General features: G+C 44.0%; 1 long non-coding RNA gene across 1 annotated transcript; it reads left to right on the forward strand.

Moving 5' to 3' along the window:
• The first annotated feature begins 1,764 nt into the window (after positions 1–1,764).
• LOC119374594 (uncharacterized) lies at positions 1,765–12,803 on the forward strand. The gene is made up of 4 exons (XR_005180229.1): positions 1,765–1,868; positions 6,511–6,569; positions 11,618–11,693; positions 12,629–12,803. It is a non-coding gene; the product is annotated as an uncharacterized LOC119374594 (long non-coding RNA).
• The last annotated feature ends 10,362 nt before the right edge of the window (positions 12,804–23,165 follow it).

Here is a 23,165-nt window from a genome sequence, read left to right on the forward strand (position 1 = left end):
GCATGGTGCTCGCGCACGACGTTTGTCCCGAAGCGTATCAGTAGCTATATAAAGTTTTGGTAATTAGCTCGTGCGCACGCACTGCGCTATGTTAAAATTTGCTGAGGAGACATTTTTTCTCAGACACACACCATCGTCATGTGTTTTATGCGTGCATTTTACACTTGTCAACTTACTTGAGGTAAAGCATGAAATCGAAGCTTGATTTATTTTTTTCTTTTGAACGAACTCCAAGGAATGATCTCCAGCCACCGTGTTGAGCGATGAGCCGTGAATCAGTACAGTGGGAGAAGTAAAGTGTATGTAGGGATATTTTCTTTAGGCGTGCATTTTGTGCGTCCTTAAGGAACGTGACCGTCAAAAAGCGTTTAGGTTAGCACTCTTGGACATTGTTTGTCGTCTTTTAAGCAATAGCTAAGGTAGATTTGCTAAAAATGCAATTTTTGCAGCATGACACAGTATTTAGTTTAGTCAGTTTGATCCATTTTTATGCGTGTTGACCTAATTTGGCAAGGCGTACTGTCATCTGAATTTGCTATTGCTTTCGGCACTGTATGTGCGTTTGTGCATTGCAGTTACCTGTGACAGTGGTATTACGTGCAAAATTCGTGAACACGGGGTGTTGCTGGCACCCCGTGTTCACGAATTTTTCATTTTCAAGCTCCCATCTTACCCTCAACTTCTGCCTTTATTGGATTGGTATACTTGTTTCCTACTTCTGCCAGTTATATAGCTTGTGGTAAGCACTCATCACTGTGTTTATGTGCTAGTGCGTTTATGTAAAACCATTCATACGCTATTCGCGGTCTACTGGTGGAGTGATAGGTGGACTGCAGTTTTCCATGACGCTGGCAAGTATCATAAAGCACCACTTAAACAGCGCTGTAATCGTACCCATGAACTGGAGCTCAGGCTCTGTTACGGCACCATAAATCTTATTTGCTAAAGTATGCTAAATTGCATAAAGTATGCTATAAATGTGGTTGCACATTGTGTATGTTGCTAAGGGCACAAACAAGCCACCCTGCATCTAAGGTAGATAATATGGCACTCACATGGCTTGTTTCGTTGAACGTGCAACGTGGCATAGACCAGGAATGAAGCGCCGTGTCATCCAATTCTTCCCTCACCTATGCCGCGCTACACGTTCAGCTGAATATGATAACATACCAACTCGCCCAACTTCCCGTGCTAATGCACTGACATGGCACAGTGAAACACTGGCATGCGGAGCTTTGTGGATGTAAAAAGACATGTAGACCACAGAAATTCTGCAAAAACTCGGCAATTTTGGTCAAGCACAAAGTGTATTCTCATAAATTATGTTGAAGGCAGCAAAGCACATGCTGTCGACATTCATTCAGTAGAATCCATGGGAAAGTGTATTGAGCAATAATCACATGTACGATGAGGCTTTGAAAATTCAGATAACATTTATTCACATTTTCTTAGATGGGTAATTGTTGAATGCCCATTATAGCATGTGGCTGACAAGGATGTGTGTTATTAGTGAAATATATTGACCTCCCTCATGTTATTTTCTGTCTAACACATAAGCTAATCAGTGCATAATGTGTTAGTTCCACGATGAACAAAGTTAAAAATATTCCTGTATTTGTCAGTCCCATTTATTATTCCGTGTATGGTTTGCGTGAGACCATGCCTGCTTGGCATAACCTCTGAGTTGACTGGTAACAGCCTTATTACACAACTTTCTCTCAAAGCCTGACCTACCAGATTTCTTTGACAACAACCAGACCAAATTCTCGGCAATGCTTTAACAAAGAAATTGTTGCAGCCACCTCCCCTGCTGGTGATGACCATATGCAGCCAATGCTGATGTGAACCCGAGTGATGAACAAATGCAGGTAGGCCACAGCTCTGTTGTAAACAATTTTGACATTATTGTTGTCACAGATCAAACTTGCGATTTATGTGTGGCTACACACATGTGGTGAGGTTCAATAAGTTTCATCTGCTACGCGCAAACATAGGAACATGTAGGAGTGCTAATGTGGAGTAGGAATCTTCTACAATACGTAGGACATATGTGCCACACATCAACATCAAATTTAAAATGCATTTAGATCTGAAGCTGCTCAATACTAAGTGTGGCGTTTCATTTCTAGGTCTAGTTTATTCTATAACAACAACCCATATCAGGCACCAAAACAGCCAAATTTGTCAAGTCTAGAAACCGATTACAGTGTTGTGTTGCTGTTCCGTGTGTCCCTGTGTATCAAGGATTATTCCTGTTTCCATTTGCATGTTTAGTAGCCCACAATTCCTGCATTGATTCAAGGAAATAGGGCCACATTCAGGAAATTTGGCTTTCATGTATACACCCTTGTACAGCAAAGAGATTTGTGTGTTATTGCTACAGGGTCATAATGAAGATAGCCCAGAATACCACACACAAACACACACCATGCAGGGGCCTAGCCAGAAAATTTGTTAATGATAGCGGTCTTGCTATACTTCATGTTTTTTTGTGCATGTGTTCGTATGTGTGTGTGCGTTTATATGAACATGCAGCATTTCAAAATTTTGAGGGAGCTTGAAATCCCTCCTCCAGTTATGACAATCACGCCATGACTTGTGATGTTTTGTGCAATATTTCATTATTTTTGCTGTTTTCATTTCAACATGTGTGAACGTTCCTGGAGCACCATTTTGAAGCTTTCCTACATATTCAAAGTTAGATGGTGTTCTCACGGCGCTCTCTTTTTTATAATGCTGCAGCACATTTGGGCAATACAAGAAGCACAATTACAGACACTATTGACCCTTTAGCATTTTCCATCTCATTGTGAACCAAGTAGGCTTGCAGTCAATCCTTGCTTTTGTTGTTGCATTGAACGTTACACATGACTCAGAACATTCTCTCCTAGAGTTGAATTTTCGTGGTACTTTGGCGACACCTCATGCCAGCGCAGAGATACCCGTGGCATAAATGCATTTGTTGCAGATAGGCACACAAAAGCAATGCTTCCTGAGGCGTACAGTGCCTATCCATACTTTGTACACACATCTTCAAAGCCATATGATTTTGGTCACGAATGCCAAGTGGAACACGACAAAGAGATTCCTCCTATTGCGGTCTCCCTGGTACCAGCGAGTGGCACCATGGTGAATCTCTACCATACTATGAACTCCTTTAGCGCCGAAATTCAATCAAGGATGGAGATACCCTGTTGGAATCTATACCAGCCAGGCTAAACTTTTTATAATGCATTGAGTCACACGTGCCAAGGGATGCGGATTTGTTGAGTTTGACATCCCAGAAATTAACAGTAGCACATTTGTTCTTATAAAATAGTATTTTCGGTGGCCTCGAACCAAGCATTGGTGAGAAAACACATTCCACAAATACACAGCAGCAATGCACAGCAGGGTGATTCCACGAGAGATCAAACATGCCTATCCGGTCGATATTTTTATTTTGCCTGGGTTTTTGATGTGTAATGTGGGCACACTCAAAGTGCAGTGAACCGAAAATTTTATTTCCAGGAACTCTCCCAGCGCGGCAAAAAATATTTGAAGGTGGTGGTGCGGCCCTCCTGTTTTTGCTCACTGCAATGTTTTCGGATTTCACGGCAGAATTTAACGTGAACTATAAATGACGTGTTGAAAATTTCTTTTCCTGGTTTTAAAACGCAATACTGTGAATTACATCCATGCATATTTTATGCCGTTCTCAAAAGGAAGAAAATTTGAAAAAATGGCAAACACGGTCGAAATGAAAAAAAGTGTGCTAAGCTTGAGGCACCTTGGCGCCTTTCCTATTTCAAACAGAAATTTCAAAACAGTGTAAATATAGAAAAGAACCTTTGCAACATTTATACGGAAGATCATTTTCCTACGGGCAATGCAAAAAAAGAAAAAAATAGTTAAAGAAGCGAGTTTTTTCAAAAAGTTCATTTTCAAAAAATTAAAAAATCCGGTCTCAATTTTGACGACAATTTTTATTGAAGAGCGCTTCTGTCAATGAACACACGGATTTAATATCATATGTCCTCATTTGCTTTGTTCACGAGATATAACGGTCCAAAATGACCTTTGCTGTGTGTGGTCACTTTAGTGCGACTGATGGTTATCAGCTTGCATTGTGCGTAAATTTCAGTTTTAATTATTCTGATGCAGCAAAACCATGCTCTGGTGGCTGTTCGTCAAGAAGAATATGTTCTCAGATTTTATTGGTGCCTAGCGTATGCGAAAGTGGGCTGCTGCTGCCGTCTAGAAGGTGAATAGGACTCTCTGTGGAACAATTTGCAGTCAATAACTATCAGTTTTTAAGTAGTGTCAAAACAATGCAACAATTCCAGCTTTATGAGAATGCACATTCAGGCACTGCAGGAATGACCATTGTTTTAAGATATGGTGTCATTCTTTATAGGTTAAGCGATGAGTCACTCACACACATTGCCTTGTGCCATATGGTGCATCACTACAATTTTCCTTCTTTGGTTCTTGTATTTTTTAGAAATTTGCTACAAGGAGAGGGCAAGCAAACTTCTTACGATGAGCAACAGCTGTAACCTTCTTTTACACTCTTTTTATGAAACTCGCTCTGTTATTGAAATGTTGCATTAATTGAATAGCTACTCAGCCAGACATGATGAATGCACATTAGCTTGTGTGCTTATTAGTGTCTGGTTTCTTCAAAATCTAAAAACAAAAAAACAAAGATGTATATTCTACAGAAAAGGCCGTCAATAGGTGCATCACATATACTTCATTTTGCCCATCAAAACAACATATCTTTTGCGACTCACTTCTGCGGAATCTGTGTGGAAGAAGCGTAATAATGAAAGACAGTTTTCTCATTCAAAAAAAGTTATGTTTGTCTAGATAATTGTGCCTTGCATTTTATTTTGCTCATATTTGTTAACCACATTTGCATGCTTGAAATGCACAAAACTCAATCAGTAGTGTGCTTGATTGGGACTGCACTGGTTGGTGCAATATAAAAGGCAATAAAACAGCATTAGACAAGAAGATGTGAAGATGACACACACGCCACTAGGAAACAAGGCAGTCAGAGCCAATGTGAACTTTTCTAGGTCTTTGGCCTAAAATGAAGTATATGCAATAGCAACCTCCTATCTACTAATACATATAAGCCAACGCAAAGAAAACTGGTGGTGTGGCCGACGTATCATTTTATTTTGCGCTTCTCTGTTGACTGTCATTGCAATGTCGTAAGCAACTATCTTGGCAATGGGGTTTAATAAAACTGTTCACCATGCTCATCAACTTTGTCTCGGGTATTTAGCTGGGAGAGAGCGATAGCTTGAGCCATTTTCACAGCTGATTGGGGAAGTCATGTATGTACTGTTGATCATTATTCAAAGCCGCATAACATTTCTATGTCATCGACGTTCGTAAATATTAATCGTCTCACAGTTCCAGATGAAGTGCATTTATAAAGTTTTTTGCCCAGGTATTGTTCTAAAAGTTGCACGCAGATAACCTAGTAGGTAACAGCCAAAATGCATTCTCACACACTGACGATGCATCTTGTCAAATTTACTTATGTTTAGAGGTGTGCGAATATTCGAGTTTCGAATTCGAATCGAATAATACCGTAACGAATAATTCGATTCGACTTTCGAATAGCTAGTATTCGAAGTTTCGAATAATTCGAGACCGCGAATATCTAAAACGCGACGAAGGCCAATGGTGCAACTTGGTTAGGGTGGGGTGGATAAAGCTAACGCTGACGTCGTTACTGTAGGTCTTTCAATAAAACTTTCAACGAAATCCTGGTTCAAAGCGAGCGGATGTTTATTTTAAAGGAGATTGTGTCATTTCCGCGCTTCATGGCTCCAGCAAAATAGGCCAGGGAGGTCTGGGAGACTGTGGAACTGCTAGCGCCAAAAAATAACCAACACACTGAGCTACAGTCAAGAGGTTAAAAAATACTTCATTCAGTCCCTGATCCCAAGAAAGGATGATCATGGGAAATACTGGAAAGAGCATGGGGCTGCACTTTATCCAGGTATCGTCAAAATTGCTTCGCGATACATTCCCATGCCTGCTACAGAGGTGCCCAGTGAGGGCATATTTTCAACTGCAGGAAACACCAACCCATCACGGTGAGAGAACCTCAAGCCAGGTCGTGTGGAGCAGCTTGTGGTGCTGCATGAAAATTTGTAGCATTTCAGTAGCAGCAACTCACCGCATTAGGTGCTCGATGACATGAGCAGATTTCACTTCCTTGTTCTTTCTTTCAATTTGCAATAAAATCTTTTGTATTCGATATTCCATATTTTTGTCCACTATTCGGCACTATTCGATTCGAATTCGATTCGAGATGAAATTCCACTATTCGCACACCCCTACTTATGTTTGTAGCTTGTGGATGCTTCGAGAATTTTTTCTTGGAAACTTTTTAAAATATGTGACTAGCAGCTTATACGAGCTCGTGCTTTTTAACCTATATGCATTTTTACAGTAAAAACATTTGTATTGTTTTGTTGAATATTTTGTATTGCGTTTTTGCTCTAGATCTGCAAAGGAGCTGTCCTGAGGCACCATGCTTACTCAAGTCATGCAGCGAGAGTCAGGTAAGTGTTATGTTTCACCTTCCTGCAGCTGTGTTCGTTGTTCACTTGCAAAACTGTCATATTTTCATGAATTGGCAATGTGGGGACATTTTCTTCAAGACTGCGGTTGAGCAGCAAACGGTCGTGCCACTCTTCACCATCCTAAATGAAGGTAGGCATGCAAACACAGGCACAAGAGAGAAATCGGGACAACTGAATTGCTGACTAACAGCTGAAGAAATGCAGAGCGGCTGAAAAGAAGGTAGACACAAACACTTACCTGCACACTGGTATGGGGTGACACTTATTAATCTGGCAGATGTGGGGCTTTACCTGAGAGAAATGTGTAGGCATTTGATTCATTCTTTATACAAATTATTCGACGGCTGCCTCAAGCATGCGCTTCCACTGCTATTAATATGCCAGGCATATCGATACTAGGTAATAGTACCTTGCATTCATCGAATTTTGGTGTGCATATACACCCTCGACAATGCAAAAATAAACTAGTGTGTTAGCCACTGGTTTACGACCTCTTACGTTCCGTTAATCTCTGAATAACACAGCAGCCCATCTGTCCTATGAAGAAACAGCCACAGCTACAAAGAACTGTATAAACCAGAGCTACACAGCAATCAGTAAACTAGTGGGTGTCTTGGAAAAAAATATTTGAGTCTGCCTTTGTCTATTCCCTGCTCATTATTTCTCAGTACAGTGGCGCAAATCTTACCTGGCCCATTGGCAGCCATAAGGGCAACATTAATGCCTTATCTACTTCCCACTTTAGCCTATGAGATAATCACTGAATGTAAGGAACACATAAGACACGCTTGTTACTATTGCTTTCTGCAACCACGTTCAGACGTAACAAAATGTGCTTTAAACATTGAGCTACCGAGGCTATTACAACGCAAGAATGACCTACATCTAATAGATGCCTAACCAGTTCATTAAAGCTGGTGCTCATTGTGTTCACGCAGCACTTGGTGAGAAAATACTTATGGCATGACACAGCAAAGCCAGTACTATTCCTTAGAAATTTAGAATGCTTGGACGAGAAGTTGAACAGTAGTTTTGAAGATCTAGGAGCATACTGCCATCACACGTGGTTCCACAGAAACACTAAGGTAATGTCCTGAAATTGTACTATTCTGTCATTCTGAGCCAGTTATTTAGTAAGGTTCAGCCCTCGTTCAATTACATCAAATTGTCTATTCACTCAGGTAACCGCGGTTTCAAGTTTATCACCGCTACAAAAAAATCAATCATGTAATTGTACACGTAATGAAAAACCTCAATAATATCTTTGCCTAAGGCCTCCTCTAAGCGTTTGTCAACTGTGTTAAGGTATAAATCACTGAGCATTGGGGCATCTTTAAACCAATGCGTGTTCAATTCTGCGCATGTTATGCTTACTTGATATTTTGTTGTGGTTACCAATTTGAATCCATGGTTACCTCAATGATTGAACAATTTGAGTTAAATGGAGGATGGCCGAAGTTTACTGAAGCATTGCTTCAGAATGATAGTATACAAACTTTAGGCATTAACTTAACATTTCAGGAAAACCAAGTTTGCTAGCAGTATTCTTCTGGATCTTCAATACTGTTGTCAGACTTCAACTCCAAGCATTCTAAGCCTAGAAAAAAACGCTATTTTCATGTCATGCTTAAACTCATCTCTCACCAGTCTGTACACAAAATGAAGGCCAGCTTTAACGCACAGGTTACGCGTCCATTAGATGCAGGTTATCCTTGTTTTGCAGTAGCCACTGTCACTGAACGTTTCAAGAAGCCGACTGTGTCACGTGCAAACATGGATGCAAAAATTAACAGTAACAAGCGTGCCGTAGGTATTCTTTACACTCATTGCTTATCTCACAGGCTAAAGAAAGTGGGAAGTGCATACAGTGTCAATGCTGCCTTTACGGCTACGTAAGATTTGTGCCACCTTGCAGAGAAAGAATAAACAGATAATAGACAACAAGTGCACTAACATTTGTTTCGTAGAACACACCAGCAACTTTACCGATTGCCGTACAGGTGTGGTATAATGTTTCTCTTCGCTGTTGCTGCTTCTCCAAAGAGCAAATGGGCCGCTATGTTTACCAGAGATTAACGAAACATCAGGAGTCATAAACTGGAGGTTTACCATCTTATATAACCTTGCATTGTCGAGAGTGTAAATGCACGCCAAAATTCGATGAATGCGTAGTTTCATACAAGAGTGGAAATGTAAAAACCTGTAATGGTAGAAGCCTGGCATATCGATAGTAGTGGAACTGCATGTGTGAGCCAGCTGTCAGCTGACTTGCATGAAGAAGAAATCAGATTCCTGAAGTGCTATCTCTCACGTAAAGCTCCAAGTGTGCCGGATTGATTAGGTGTCTCCCTATCCCTGCAGATGCGTGTAAAGGTATTTGTGTCCACTTTCTTTTCCACCACTGTATGCCTCTTCATTTGTTTGTTGGTGTTTGTGTTGACCCCACTTCTTTCTTGTGTCTGCGTTTGCATGCCTACCTTCATTTCAAGATGAATCATTACCAATTTTTTCAGCTTTCTGTCATTCTAAATATTCTTCACCAGCTTTGAATAGGTTAACATGAGTCCAGTATTGCCGTACGAACTGCAGAAATGATGCTGAGCACATGTGGTAGCCTTTGAACTGCATATGAAAGCCCAAGATTTCTGTGTCATCATTGCATGGCACTTATATTCATAAGTTCTAGCCAGCACATCAGCCCTCGTCAAAAAGAGCACAGGACAAATCTACCTATATACCTTCTAATTGCAAAATAATCCAGATCTCGGAGTTCGTTTATAGTTCACAGTCAATCTATTCGAAATGAATGGCACGGTTGACATGACCTCGGAACTTATACATTTGTGTGACATTTGTGTGAAGACATCATCCAGCCATCACGTCACTGTAGATCCACAGTAAACAGGCAAAAATTCAGCAAATGCACCTGTAAAGATCTGAAAGGTGTTCTGAAAAACACAGTAATGCCGAGGCTTTTTGTAAGAAATGTCTGTATACATATCACTGATATTAAATGAAAGGGTGGCAGGATTGCATTGTCACACAAAAGTATGGCATATGTATGGGTTCTAATGTTGTGTAAACTTGGTGATGTTTAAGAATGGTCGACAAAGTATACTTTCTCGTTGATCACTTAATACACTAGACAAGAACGAAGAAGAGACCAAAGCAACACCGGCAAAATTTCAATGATGAATCACTACCACCTTGCCCAACTGTCAGTTCTGATGGTGCCCTGATTAGAATCTTTAGGTCAGTAGATGATTACCTTTTCTTTATTGAGTGCTGATGGTTCGAGGCTGCGGCAAATGCGCTCACTTTCTACGAAAAAAGTGATGCTAGTTTGAATGTCACGTCTGCTGTTCTGAGCAATGAATGCATTCAAATTGGGTACCCTAGCATATAGGTCAGTGGCTGCTACACATGTTGGACATAAGCAGTCTGTTAGGCCAATTATATACTTCAATTTGACCCATTCAGTGCTGGTGACAAATGGCATCAATGTTTGTTCCCTAAGACCTGTGTTGAATATTGAACAAATATGCTGTGTCCATTTTGCATATCTGCCATTTCTCAGACTGATTTTGTCACATTTTTCTCTAGTTGCCATTATTTTTATTGCACTCAGCGAGTAATGCTGCTATTGTTTGGACGAAGAGGATGAAAAGCAATAGGCGAGCCCAGTTTTCGTTTAACACTACCATATGAAAAAACTAGTAATGGATTCAAAGAAAGCATGGGGAAAAACAATTTAAACCTTTTTTAATTGCGCTTTATGGCCATTTGATTTCATTCTTATGCTGCAGCATTCACAGCCATACAGTTAAACAGGACACTTATGATTAATGAAATTTGTAAGATATGGCCTGCCAGAGTAATCTATTTACTTAAGTATAAGTACTCTGTAGTAATCGCATTGTGTTTGAGCACAGGAATATGAACAAAAAATATAAACAATTAAGACCATTCACCTTACTAGGATGACGTGGTTAGCTGTGCCTGTCCTCCACAAAGTTTTCTATAAACTTTCATGCCTTCCCATAGTGCCAAAAAAGGAAAGTTCTGCACGCAGCACATTCACGGCACACTAACGCAACATGCTCACACCATCGTGGACATGAAGGGCGTTAGCATACATTGTACCATCTTTTTCTGTGCTGTTTCACTTAGATTTGCGAACTCAAGTGCCAGTGCACTTGTATTGGCACAAACAATCTGTAGTGAATTGCATCTGATGCCAGCATATGTGTATGTGTATTTGTGTATGTGTATTTTTAAGTCTATTACAAGAAATGAAAAAGAAATTATTTCGAGGAGTGTCTCCCCTAAAGGACACTAAAGTGAAACCTTAGATCAGTTTAGACAAATAAATTATTCTTTAAGATCTGTAATGTCATTCATTTTACCTTCATAGGTAAATTAGTAGAAGAGGAAATGAAGGCCAGTGTTTAACTTGTTGAATTTCATGCTAAAACTGATCACATACATATCAACATGACGTTGCAAATATCACGTCTTTTATCGTATTTCGGCCACATTGGTTCGCTAAAATTTTGTGAAACTTATGTTAAGATTTAGGTATGTAGGAACACAACGTAAAAATATTGCCCGTAGCAGGTGCTGGCAAAATCTGATGTCACGGAGAGCTGGTGTGGGAACGTCTGTGCAGCGTCGCCTCGTCTATCTTTTTTTTTTTTGCGCATTGTCTTGCTTACCAATGCCCGAAAGCAGAGCTAGTTGGTAGGAATACATGATAAAAGATGGTAGGCATACAACACGGACACAAGAGAGAAGTTGGGACAACACAAACGCCGACTAACCTTATTCGGCTAGTCGGTTAGTCAGCATTTGTGTTGTCCCGACTTCTCTCTTGTGTTCATGTTTGCATGCCTACCGTCTTTCATGAATCGCCTACCAAGTATCTTCTCGTGTGAAGAGTGGTGTCTTTGGTACTCTGAAGTTGTTTGCACTAAATGACAGAAATTGTTTTTCTCTTTAAAATCCTTTTAACCCGTTTCCTACCACAGACGATCTGAGTTCGTACACAGTTTGTACTGCTCCTACCGAAGAACTGGGCTCGTCCATGCTGAAAGAAGCGTTTGGGTGCGCTGCAATTAAGATACTCTGATTCAGTTTGCTGTGTTGTCTTTGACTTACACAGATAGTGCAGTAAAAAATATAAAAACACGGTCAAAGCATGCATTTTATTGAGGACGGGCGAGATTCTGGCAACTTGAATTAGAAAAGGGTGTACGTGCGCGAGTGCTGGCAACAGCTTTGTTCAGTTTGTTCGCTTAAGTTTTGTGGAACGAAGAATATCAGTGCCCCGGAAAGTGTGGCAGCGATACAGAGAATATTTTTTTCTGAATCCTCAGATTCGGATGAGCACCGAATCTCAACGTATCGACAGTGCACGGCAATAGTTGTAAAGAAACCCCCAACGTCACGACGTGTTCACGGCTTTTTTTACGGGCTCCTTCTCCCCGCAAATTATTATTTTTTTCATTCCAGACATTTTCTGCACCAAAGACTGAATAAAAATTAGGGCACCTTCTGTGTTGCAGGGCAGTGAAGCCAATCTTCCGGATACTTTCAAAAAATATTTTTCTTTTATCTTGCGAGTAAAGTGCCTTTAAATAGTTTTTTAGTTGTTTCGGGATACATGAAATCGAATGGGCAAATAAAAAATTGTATTTTTATAGTTTTTTAACAAAAAACTCTGTAGGGAAAGAGTTGAAGTTGTTGCTTGCATATTTTTGTCAAAGATGGCTGGCATAAGAAATAGCAATATGGAGTCTCAAAGCGCACAGCAAGGACATCCCTTGACGTACTTTGTAGCTAATGGGGTTTGCACACCAGCCTTGGCAATGAACAACGTACTAGAACGTTACGGACATGTGGACTGATTACGTGCTGCCTTTTATTTGACTTGATATGGTTTAAGCTTTTGGTCAAAGCGATTGCAACTGGTTTCATTGATGTTATTGCTCCAAATTTAGTGAAAGCAGTTTATTTGTTTTTATTCAATTCTGTTGTAGCATGCCTGGAAAAGTACATCAAAGCACACCCCATCTGGCTGACTGCACTACCTCAAGGAAACTGCCTTTCTCCCATCTGCAAGTTCCTAAGAAGTTACTAATGAAGCAAGCCAGCAGGGCGTACGTGTTAGGCATGGCAGCATGGAGAACAAATAAACATGAGTATTTGGTGCAAGATGCATTCATTGATTCCGTGCTGCATCAACATGTGGCTGCATGCTTGGCCACGTGTAGACACAGCAAGTAAACTCGTTAACCTCAATGGTAAAAGGTTGTCTATAATCACGTTAAGAAGCACGATGTCTTATTTTTGTAAAAAAATTGCATGGCTCGACTTTGCGTCCAACACCCATCGTTATCTACCCATTATCTGCCCATCACCCAGCATACACCCGGTATGTCCATCACCCACCGTCCACCCATCATCTGTCCATCACCCAATATCCACCCACCATCCGTCCATCATCCACCATCTGTCCACCATCCGTCCATCATCCACCATCTGTCCACCATCCGTCCATCACCCACCATCTGTCCACCATGCGTCCATCATTACCCAGTACCATAATCCACCAAGATGATGGGTAGTGGGTCCCATCATGCCCACCATTGGGCAAATTTTCAATAGGGAAGTGCAGTGCGCGGGATAAATATGCCATCATATTAGTTCAGTAAGGCGTACGAATTGACAAGTCTATGTTCTCGCATACGTGTCAGAGAAGCGCCGGCGAGTGCGACCGACGGCGGTTGGTGGCCGGAGGCGTTTGCTGGAAGCGCGTCGCATCTATGCTCATCGCTTCTTGTGCGGATACCGTACACAAGAGAAAAATGCTTCATTTAGGTTAGCGGATGCCACAGGTGTGCTGTAAAGTCATTCGCACTCATCGGAATCGTGTATACTGAAACCCAGAAGCGCCGATAACACGTAGACGGACTCGATCGCTACGCTATGCCTAACCTTTGGTGGCAATGATGGTGGTAGAATATGATGGTGGAAGTCATACTTGGTGGAGGTTATCTCGACGCAGGCCGAAGGTAAAAATTTGTGCATTTTAGCTTTGCATGCACTTTCACTATTACCTTAAAGTGCCGCTGAGGTAATTGAGTGTGCAAGAATTGCCAGAGTTGCGTTTCAAGCGTGGCGGTATCAAGCGGAAGCTGTTTTCTGGTCTCCCCGCTGGAAGGACTCATTTACTTCTCGGCAAATGCGCGGCGATGTAACACAGTTACTGTCGCTGTTCACACCGACACCTCTATACTTGTAAACATCAAAATGCAGCAGCAGATCGCGGATGTAAACCTGATAAGTACGTGCGTAAAATGCAAACATTCACGGCTGCTGGGCTCCAGAAACCTTGTGGCGGTTATTGGCGCCGCATGAATAAAAAAAATAGCGCTGGAAAGCTTAACGATCGGTGTTGGCTTCTTTGAACTGCATATATTTCTGCACATTCAATAGGAAAACATTAGAACTGACAGCGACTTCACATAATGTCACGATCACTTCCATCATGCCACCGTCATCCACCATGCTTCCATCCTGCCACCGTCATCCAGCTTGTTCACCAAGTCATCCACCAAAACATGTTTTGCTCGCCACCATCAGCCAGCATTTTCCACTTAACACCAAAAGAAGCTCGCCACCACCACCACCATCTGCCACCATTTTTTCCACTCTCGCCATCATCATCCATCATGACCACCACAGCTTCCACCACATCCACTATTCTTTCCACCTTGCCCACTATTGCTTCCACCATGTCCACCAAGATTTCCAGCATCCACCAACCCACGATTTTCAATAGGGATAATCACTGAGATACGTATCATTCTTTTTTAATCACCATAGCAATAACCGTTACTCTTGCACAGACACTCCAAAAATAAATAATCATGCATTAAACACGTAACCAGTCTACATCGAGTGTCACTATATCATATATCTGAGTTAACTGAATTAATTGTTCATTGAGTGGTTTTCGTGTATGAAGAAGATTCAGCATTCCTATTAATCAGTTGTACCCTCGAAATACTGCATCCTAGTAAGTATGTTGGGGTCATACTGTAATGCTTGTACCATAATAATAATAATAATATCTGGGGTTTTACGTCCCAAAACCAAGATATGATTATGAGAGACGCCGTAGTGGAGGGCTCCGGAAATTTCGACCATCTGGTGTTCTTTAACGTGCACCTAAATCTAAGTACACGGGCCTCTACCATTTCGCCTCCATCGAAATGCGACCGCCGCGGCCGGGATCGAACCCGCGACCTTCGGGTCAGCAGCCGAGCACCGTAACCGCTATACCACCGCGGCGGACATGCTTGTACCATATCAATTGATCTGAAACATTGAATAAATTTTACCAGCGATGCAATAACAATTGAGAAGCCAAACAGTTGTTATGGAGGCTTTATTGCAATATTTCTTTTTGTAGAATGAAAATCTTCGTCGAAGCCCATGTAAAGACAAAATCGAGACTGGCACATGTAACAAAAACTTTGCAGCGGCTTAGCTTGGCTATGCCAGTTTATACGTAGCGTTAGCAAATGTTCAGGTGATTATTCTGAGCTTTCCAGATTGTCTAGAATTAGCTTGATTGTCATGCTTACTGCTGCTTCAATGACACACACACGGTATACGTATTATGTGACACATGCATATTTATTTTGGCTCAACGTCAGGTTGCGTCTTCATTCTTCGTACGCTGAACCGGTAATTGCCAGGCAAATACTTCGGGATACGATGACATAAGCGTCACGGCTCTTCTGCGCCGTTGAGCAGCATTTGTACTCTCCTTCTCCATGGCGTTACCCATCTGCAAACGCCAGTCAGAGGCGCTATCAAGCGGCACCAGCGCATTGTCTGACGGCGACTGCACAGCGAAGGCGAATAGCTGCGCGCGCCATGGCTACAACGTCGCCCCTCTCGAATGCGGAGAGCAGCAGCGGCGAGTCACGCGCGCCGGCGCCAGTCTGTCTGCCAGGCTACGACGCCACTCCTCCCGCTCTCCGCCGCCAGCAGCGGCGAGCCGCGCGCGGCGGTGGCGGACAGCGCGTGAGATGCCGTCTCCGCACTGATCCTCACGCATGCGCAGCACGGCTCATGATGATCCACGCGAAATCGGCTCTGGCTAGGCAAGTGCAGCTAACGCTACAATATTCTGACTATGAAAGCATTAAACTCTAAACGCGCGTTTCCATGAGAGGGCAATGGTCTTTTCGTTGGGCCTTCCTACGTGGCTGACCAACGCTATAAAGATGACAGGCGTCATGTCGCCCGAAAACAGCTTTCCAGGGACGGTTGCTAGCTACAGTATAACTAAACGCTTAGACACCACTTAGACAACTCCCAAACAAGAATTCGCGTAGATAATTTGTATAAACAAACCAATACATTACCAAGTGTGTAGGATGACTTTACCTTGATGTGCTACATAAAGCGTAACATGCTGCAGAGCTTGTTTGTCGCGAGGGTCGTGCAAGCGTGCTGCGTGTGCTTAGTTTTCGCGCCTGCAACTGTAACTGCTAGCGAAGTCACATATGATTATCACATTTCTGTGGTTGACGCCGATCTCTCCTCCACGGTTTGTTTTGTCGACGAGATCGTGGCTGAGTCTACCAATGCGGGCAACAGTGATACGATTTAGGAGAAATTGACCTACTCGCGCCCATGGAGAAGAAAAAGGACAGCACCCATGCGAACATTCGAGATGACGTCACATGGAGGCGCGTGAAGCGAGGCTACCTGATTTCCGCCAGCTGCTTCAAATATCACGCCTCCAGTGTACAAAAGCAAACACATGGTTAAGGATTTGTGATGCTGCGCTGGCTAGTGACGCTTCGAAATCTGGCCTACCGATTCGGATTCCGAGAAAATGTGTGCGTTTGGAAATATTGTCCATTTTAACGGTGGCGGTTTTTTCAGGTTTGAATTAGGCACTTTTTTCTGTTCAAATGCATGTAAGATCGCCGGAACCAATGGTCATGTTCGATTTATCTAATGATTTGTATTATGCTACTTCGAATTAGCGAGGTTTTGCTGTACACAAACTGGCCCGGCTACAGAAATTCCTTAGTTAATTTCTTCCGAGATCGCTTTTAACACTGTGGCTCTGTGGTCTGCATTGTTGTCTTGTTCTATCGAGCTGTTGCACGCTCAGATGTGAGTGACTCGGCCTTATTCAATCAATGTTGCACCTAATTTCTTCTACATCAGGCTCAGCTTTGTACTTGCTGTTCTCCGCCGTTGGCCTGTTTTCCCTCTGGTTCCACGCTCCGCATACGTAATAATTCTTCTGTGCACATCCATCACTGCAGTTAATTTCTTGCCATGAGGATCCAGGCAGTGGTGTTTGTTATCCTCAGTTGTACTATTTTTCTGTGCTGATAAGATGCTTTGTTAGGCGCGGTGCAAGAACAAGAGTCCTCCGTCTCCATGAAAGCTAAGATACAGGGTGGAAACGTTGGTTTCACCATAAAGCTTGGTAAGACTTCCGTGGCTCTCTCACTTGAAGGCCACCACGTGCCGCGGTTCGGGCAGTACAACAGCGTCTAGTCGCCGGTAGGCGAATGCAAGCGCACCATACCGGCCTGTTGCTTCTGCGGGATCGTGGGCACATGGGTGGAGCAGGGCCCCCAGCCCAACGACCAACTATGCGGCCATAGCGGTCAAGTTGTGGGTGCCTTTGAGGAAGGTATGGCCCCACACGAATGGAAGCCATCGTGCTGGTGTCTGGCGAGAGATACGTCACGGAATTGCGGGACTGCAAGGCAATATCTTGCCGCCAGCAGCAGCCAGGAGTGTATTATGGCGGTCACGACTCCCCGCTGCAGCGGTCGACGTCCAAGGCATCTGACGTCACTTAGGAAGAACGTCAGCCGGGAGAAACGAACCAAGCCCCAAGAGCGCTGTTGAAGGGCGCTTCTCGCTGACAAATGAGCACGCGCCACATCCCCCCGACACCACAGACGTGACAGAAAGCGTAATCCAACACCCCCCCCCCCACTCGGTAACCCCGTGCTCCAGCAGCGGTCAGGTCTATACCTGTCCGCTGCAGGTGTCCTCAGGTGGGTGTGGAAGACGAGATCGCTTCCGGTAGGCAGCTGGCTGAAGACAGCTTCCTCTTCTTGCTTTCTCTCTCCCGCCTCCTCCTTCGAATTCCCTGCGCTTAAAGAAGAGCTCGCTGAGCTCTGGGCCAAGACCGCGTAGATTGTAGCCCAAATTGCAGCTTTGGAGGCTGGTAGTGTGCCCTCAAACCTCACATCCCCACTTCCCCGTCTAACAATAATTACCATCGCTGCTCCGGAACCGAAATTCATATGCACCGCTCCATCCGTCTCGAAGCAGTCTGGCAATGAACAGTGTTTTTGAGGCTATGGAAAGCGCTATGGCATCTCTGGGGACACAAGTGGTCATCATGAGCTAAAGCATAAACATCGCTCCGACACCGTCACCCTTTAGGTGACGAATAACGGCACTAACCCTCGTAACCGCGGGGCTAGTTCCCTCTAGGGCGTTAACCATCTGTCTAATTTTTCTCGCGCCATCGACCTCGCCCACCTTTTCAAGGACTCCGAACACCTAGTTGCACAGGGCGTCGAATAAGGGGTGAGTCCCTCCCAGTCAAACCAAATTCTCAGGATGGCGATAGAACCTAAGCACTCACCCTCATTACGAACCCGAAAGCGTCCAGTACTTCCTGTACCTCAGTCGAACATCAAGCGCGTCGGCAATAGCGCCAACCTGTCCAATTTCCGCCTCTCTCCGAAACCTTCGAGCATCTGTGTGCAGTAGATATCAAATTATCAGTAGCGGTATGACAATGCTGCAACGTTATGATTACCTTAGCTGCGTTTCCAATTTCCTCGTAATTATTCCGTTGCTTAAGCTGACTGCCGATTGCCTGTTTACGCATAACGTGATCGGCCTAGCTTCATTTCTTTTTCCTAATGTGAACTACATTCTCGTCTACCCCTACTTGTTTCGTGGCACACACATGACTGTTCCGTCACATTAATGCTACACCTTTGTTTTTTGCCTTCCATCGCATAACGCGTGCGGATCCTGACGTTTTCTTTTATTGCGATCGCAATTACATGGACACACGGCTGATTTTTGCCGTCGCCATCATGCCTCGGTTATGTATATGCATGTATATATAAATAAAACCAACAAAGAGAAATAAATATTTTAAAAAATTTCGAAGTGCGCCACCGGAATTCGAGCCTGCGATCCCGCGCTCCTCAGCGCGCCGCTCTAAACAACTCGGCCACGAACCACCAGTTCTGTAGAACAATAACAGTGAGCTATTTATATACACCAGTGGTGTAGCCAGGGGGGAGTGGCACGGGCCCGTGCTCCCCCCGAAATTCTTTTAAATGCGAAGCATTTCTTAGCGAACCTCAGACACTTTGGGTGTTTCTATCTACGTATCTATCTATCTATCTATCTATCTATCTATCTATCTATCTATCTATCTATCTAGCCGCCTACGTCTGGGCACTCTCCTGGTGGTCTCTATAACTTCTAATATACCAAAATTGGCATAGCAGGGGATCAGTGTATGGTGAACGCGATTCACTGGTCATGACATGAATAACGCAAAATGCCTATCGCGTACGTCATGAAACCCTTTCTCTCAGTCACGTGTGGCACATACCCGCATACCAGTGTTCAAGTTATGCGGGTATGTGCCACAGGTGATACAAAGTCTCAACCAACACAGTAAACGCGAACACACACATTGACACGCAAGGAAAGTGATAATAATAATTGTTAGGGCTTCAATTTTGACCGTCTGGTATTCTTTAATGTGCACCGAGATCGCACAGTACACAGGCATCTAGCATTTTGCATTCATCGCAATGCGACCGCCGCGGCCGGGATCGAACCCGTGACCTTCGGGTCAGCAGCCGAGCACCGTAACCGCTACACCACCGTGGCGGACACAAGGCAACTGAGGAAGCTGAAGACAGAACAACCCTTGAAGACGCTCAACTACAATGCACTCGTTCACGTTGTGGACCACGTCGATTACGCAAGAACCGGGGTCAATCCTTCCTACAATAAATCTGCCGAGAGAACCAGGCCTCTCATCATTACCGGTGGCTTCAACATTGACTTATCAAGACCCAACAAGGCCTGGTCCTTATACTGCGTGAAAGACGGCTTGGATGTGGACAGGGCATCAAAAGACCTCGCTGCCACGTGCATAACAGGAGGCGTCATAGATCATTTCATGGTAAGAGGCATCCAGGATTTCCACCAGCTGTGCTATACCTCGCACTTCACTACACTTAGGCCCCTCGTAGCCGCGATCACGAACGGATCCGATTAACAAGTCCGGTCCAGCTGCTGGTGCTCACTGATCACGGTGATAAGGACGTTGTTCAAGAACTGTCAAGAACCTCTTCTACACATACACACCGTTTCGTGAAACGTGCGTGCGTTCCCATCATAACAGATAAGTATACGCATAACAACTGTAACAACTGCAACTGTGATTCTACCGTACGTGCAGTGCGCCTGCGTGTGCCACTCGGCTGTGTGTATATCCAGGGGAATTTTGCTTAATGAAGCTTAGTTGCGAGTAACGCCTGTCCTGTGTATTTGTGTTTCTTCTTTGTGCTATTAGAGAAGCTGTTCTTTGTAGAGAACAGTAGAGAAGCTATTCTTTGTGCTGTTCGCAGGGGCGTAGCCAAGGGGGGGGGTTGGGGGGGTTCAACCCCCCCCCCCGAAATGTTTCAGTTTTGCTTGCGTATATATACACGCACACATACAAACGCACGCACGAACATACATAAAGTATGGTTGAACCCCCCCCCCCCCGAAAAAAATTTCTGGCAACGCCCCTGGCTGTTCGGATTCGCGCTATCCAGTATTGAAGAATATAAGCACTACACATCAGCTTACCGCGTCTGGTGATGGTAACACCCATGTTGCTTTTGGCATCGTTATGCAACCGTAAACAACTGGTTATATAAAACATATGCGACTGTTCAGCATATAAGTGTGTTTATACCACTTCCACATCTCTCTAGCGTCATACCGCAACGTTTCGCTCAGCATGAAATATGCCACAGTCACCATCTCGCGCATGCTTCGCATAACATCGATTCCCACGGTACGTGGGATCTGCCAAATTTTTTTGCTAAGAAATACAGAGCTCAAAATGGCACTCGATCACAATTGCCTGCCCGATCCCCACGTCAGATCAAGGAGGTGCACCCCCCATCCAAAAAAAATTGTTGGCTACGTCCCTGATATACACCATTTAACACTGGCGGTATGCAGATCGCAGAGGTGCTTCTGCGTGTTCAGTGTCGCCCGTGACATTGCCCGCAGGGTGCGCATAAAAGTATTGATAGATTTCGCTTATCTTTCAAAACGGCCCTTGAAATGCGCACAAAGAAGAGGGCCATTTCTGTGCCCACACGCGATGTGGAACGCCGGGTAAACAATGCGTCGAACGCCACCGCGCGGCAGGAGACGCGGAGGGGCCACCCCACGCAGCGCAGTTTCCAAGAAAACCAAAATATCTAATACCCTTGTTACACAGGCAGCCTAAACCTCGGTTAGTGTAACCGCGGTTACGCGCAAACGCGGTTCGCTTATGCTACACGGTATGCGAAACCGCGGTTATGCCGCTAACAGCGGTTGTACCAAACCGAGCTTGGCGACCTCGGTTTGGCAGTTAACCGAGAAAATGGCGGCCTCCATGGAGGACGCGTACGCCGCGAGCGTTAGTGAAAAACGAACGAATTGGCCTACGCGAACAATTTGCGTCATCTACGAAGCACCTCAAGGAATGCGAAAGTGGACGCGGCAATAACAGCCGAGTTGAACGCCGGGCTGCCGCCAGACGCAGAGCCATTCACGCCAAAGCAAGTGCGCTTTAACCGAGGTCGCTTGTGCGCCGTGTAACATCGGCGAACCGTGGTTGGCCCTAACCGTGGTTCAACGCGCTTAACCGTGGTTGGTCGTAACTGCGGTTAACTTGCCTGTGTAACAAGGGTATAAGAGTGTTGGGTTGTAGTGCAGCGCTCAAGTACAAATAAGAAATTGGGACAGTTGTTAGTTCGCGCTGGTCCTCTGTATACCTGTGGGTTCTTTTCGAGCGTCCTTCGTTGTGTTTGAGCAGAGCAGTGCGCTGCAAGTGTCGAGCTGTTACCATTGTTAGTTCGTTGTAAATCTGTGCGTGTTCTTTTCGTGAGCCGTTTGCGGTTGATGCACGTGCTGTAAGTATTGAGCGCCTTGGTGTTCTTCTTCTGTTCGTGTGCTTTTTCTTCCATCGCATTCATTGCTTCGGCTTTGCGGCGAAACTGACTTTTTTGAGTTTGGTATTCTCCAAGTATCAGCCCCTTTTTGGTAAAACGCACATCAGGTAATATAACATACTCCGGTTGGAGCATACGAGTTCGAAGGTGAAACAATCGTTGGAGTTCAGTGAACAAAGCTAAGGAAGAGCAGCAATTTTTCATAATGAGTGGGGTGTAGTCATCCGCACTATTTGTAAAAAAATATTTATCTTACCTTACTTGGAGGTTGTTTCTGTATTGACACGTTTTTACTGCCTGCAAGTGCGACATGAAAGCTTCCAGCTTCTATATATGTATACTAAGTATCCAGAATGGGAATGAAAATATGAAGAAATGGTAAAGCAATGATGTTTCCTCAGGTGAACGTTTTTAGTCAGCAGGAAGTAGAGAAACAATGCATCGGATGCCTCAGGTGAACATACTACTGCGGCTACCCACCGCGCTTGGATAGTTCCGCAAGTTCCGCTAGGGCTTCTGCACTAATCTATCATACGTTGACACCTATCTGCCGCTCACCTTTGCGGTGTAAATTAGTGATTGACCAATGTACGAATAGGTTCCAATGTAGAAGTCGGTTTCGTGCGACGCTGGGCGCCAGAGTTCTATGCTTCATTTTTCGGTTTGCGCCAAGTGTTATGAGGTGCGCAGACATTTTTTTTGTAAATGAAGAAGTTGTGTGCAGATGGTGCGTTTACCAGGCACCCCGACTACACTGACGTTAAATGGTAACTTATGGTCTGACGTAGTACCAGCAATGACGTCGGAGCACAGATCCATGCTGTCGAAACGACGTGCACATTACGGTGCGATGAGTTGAATATCATACGTAAATTTCGTTAGCGTATTCCAGCGGGGTCGAGCAACGCTTTAATATAGCTTGCTGAATCATATGAATACAAATGTAATGTTTATTAGACTGATGTAAAGGCGGAGTAAAGGCACTGGAACTAAAAACAACTTTAATTCCACATGACGCCTGTTTCGTAGGAGTACATATGTAGTGTTTATTGCTTCGTTTTAAAATTAGATAGCCAGCGCTACACAGACATGTGACGTTGCACCGACATTACACCTGCGTAAGGTTTTTTCCAAAGCCGTTTCTAGACGTGGCGTGGCTCTGTGGTAGAATACCTGACTGCCACGCAGAATGCTTGGGCAAGATTCCTGCTGGGAGGCTAAGATTTATTCTTTACATTCGTCGCGTCAACTCTGCGGG

Source organism: Rhipicephalus sanguineus, chromosome 11, assembly GCF_013339695.2.
Source record: "Rhipicephalus sanguineus isolate Rsan-2018 chromosome 11, BIME_Rsan_1.4, whole genome shotgun sequence".
Lineage (NCBI taxonomy): Eukaryota > Metazoa > Arthropoda > Arachnida > Ixodida > Ixodidae > Rhipicephalus > Rhipicephalus sanguineus.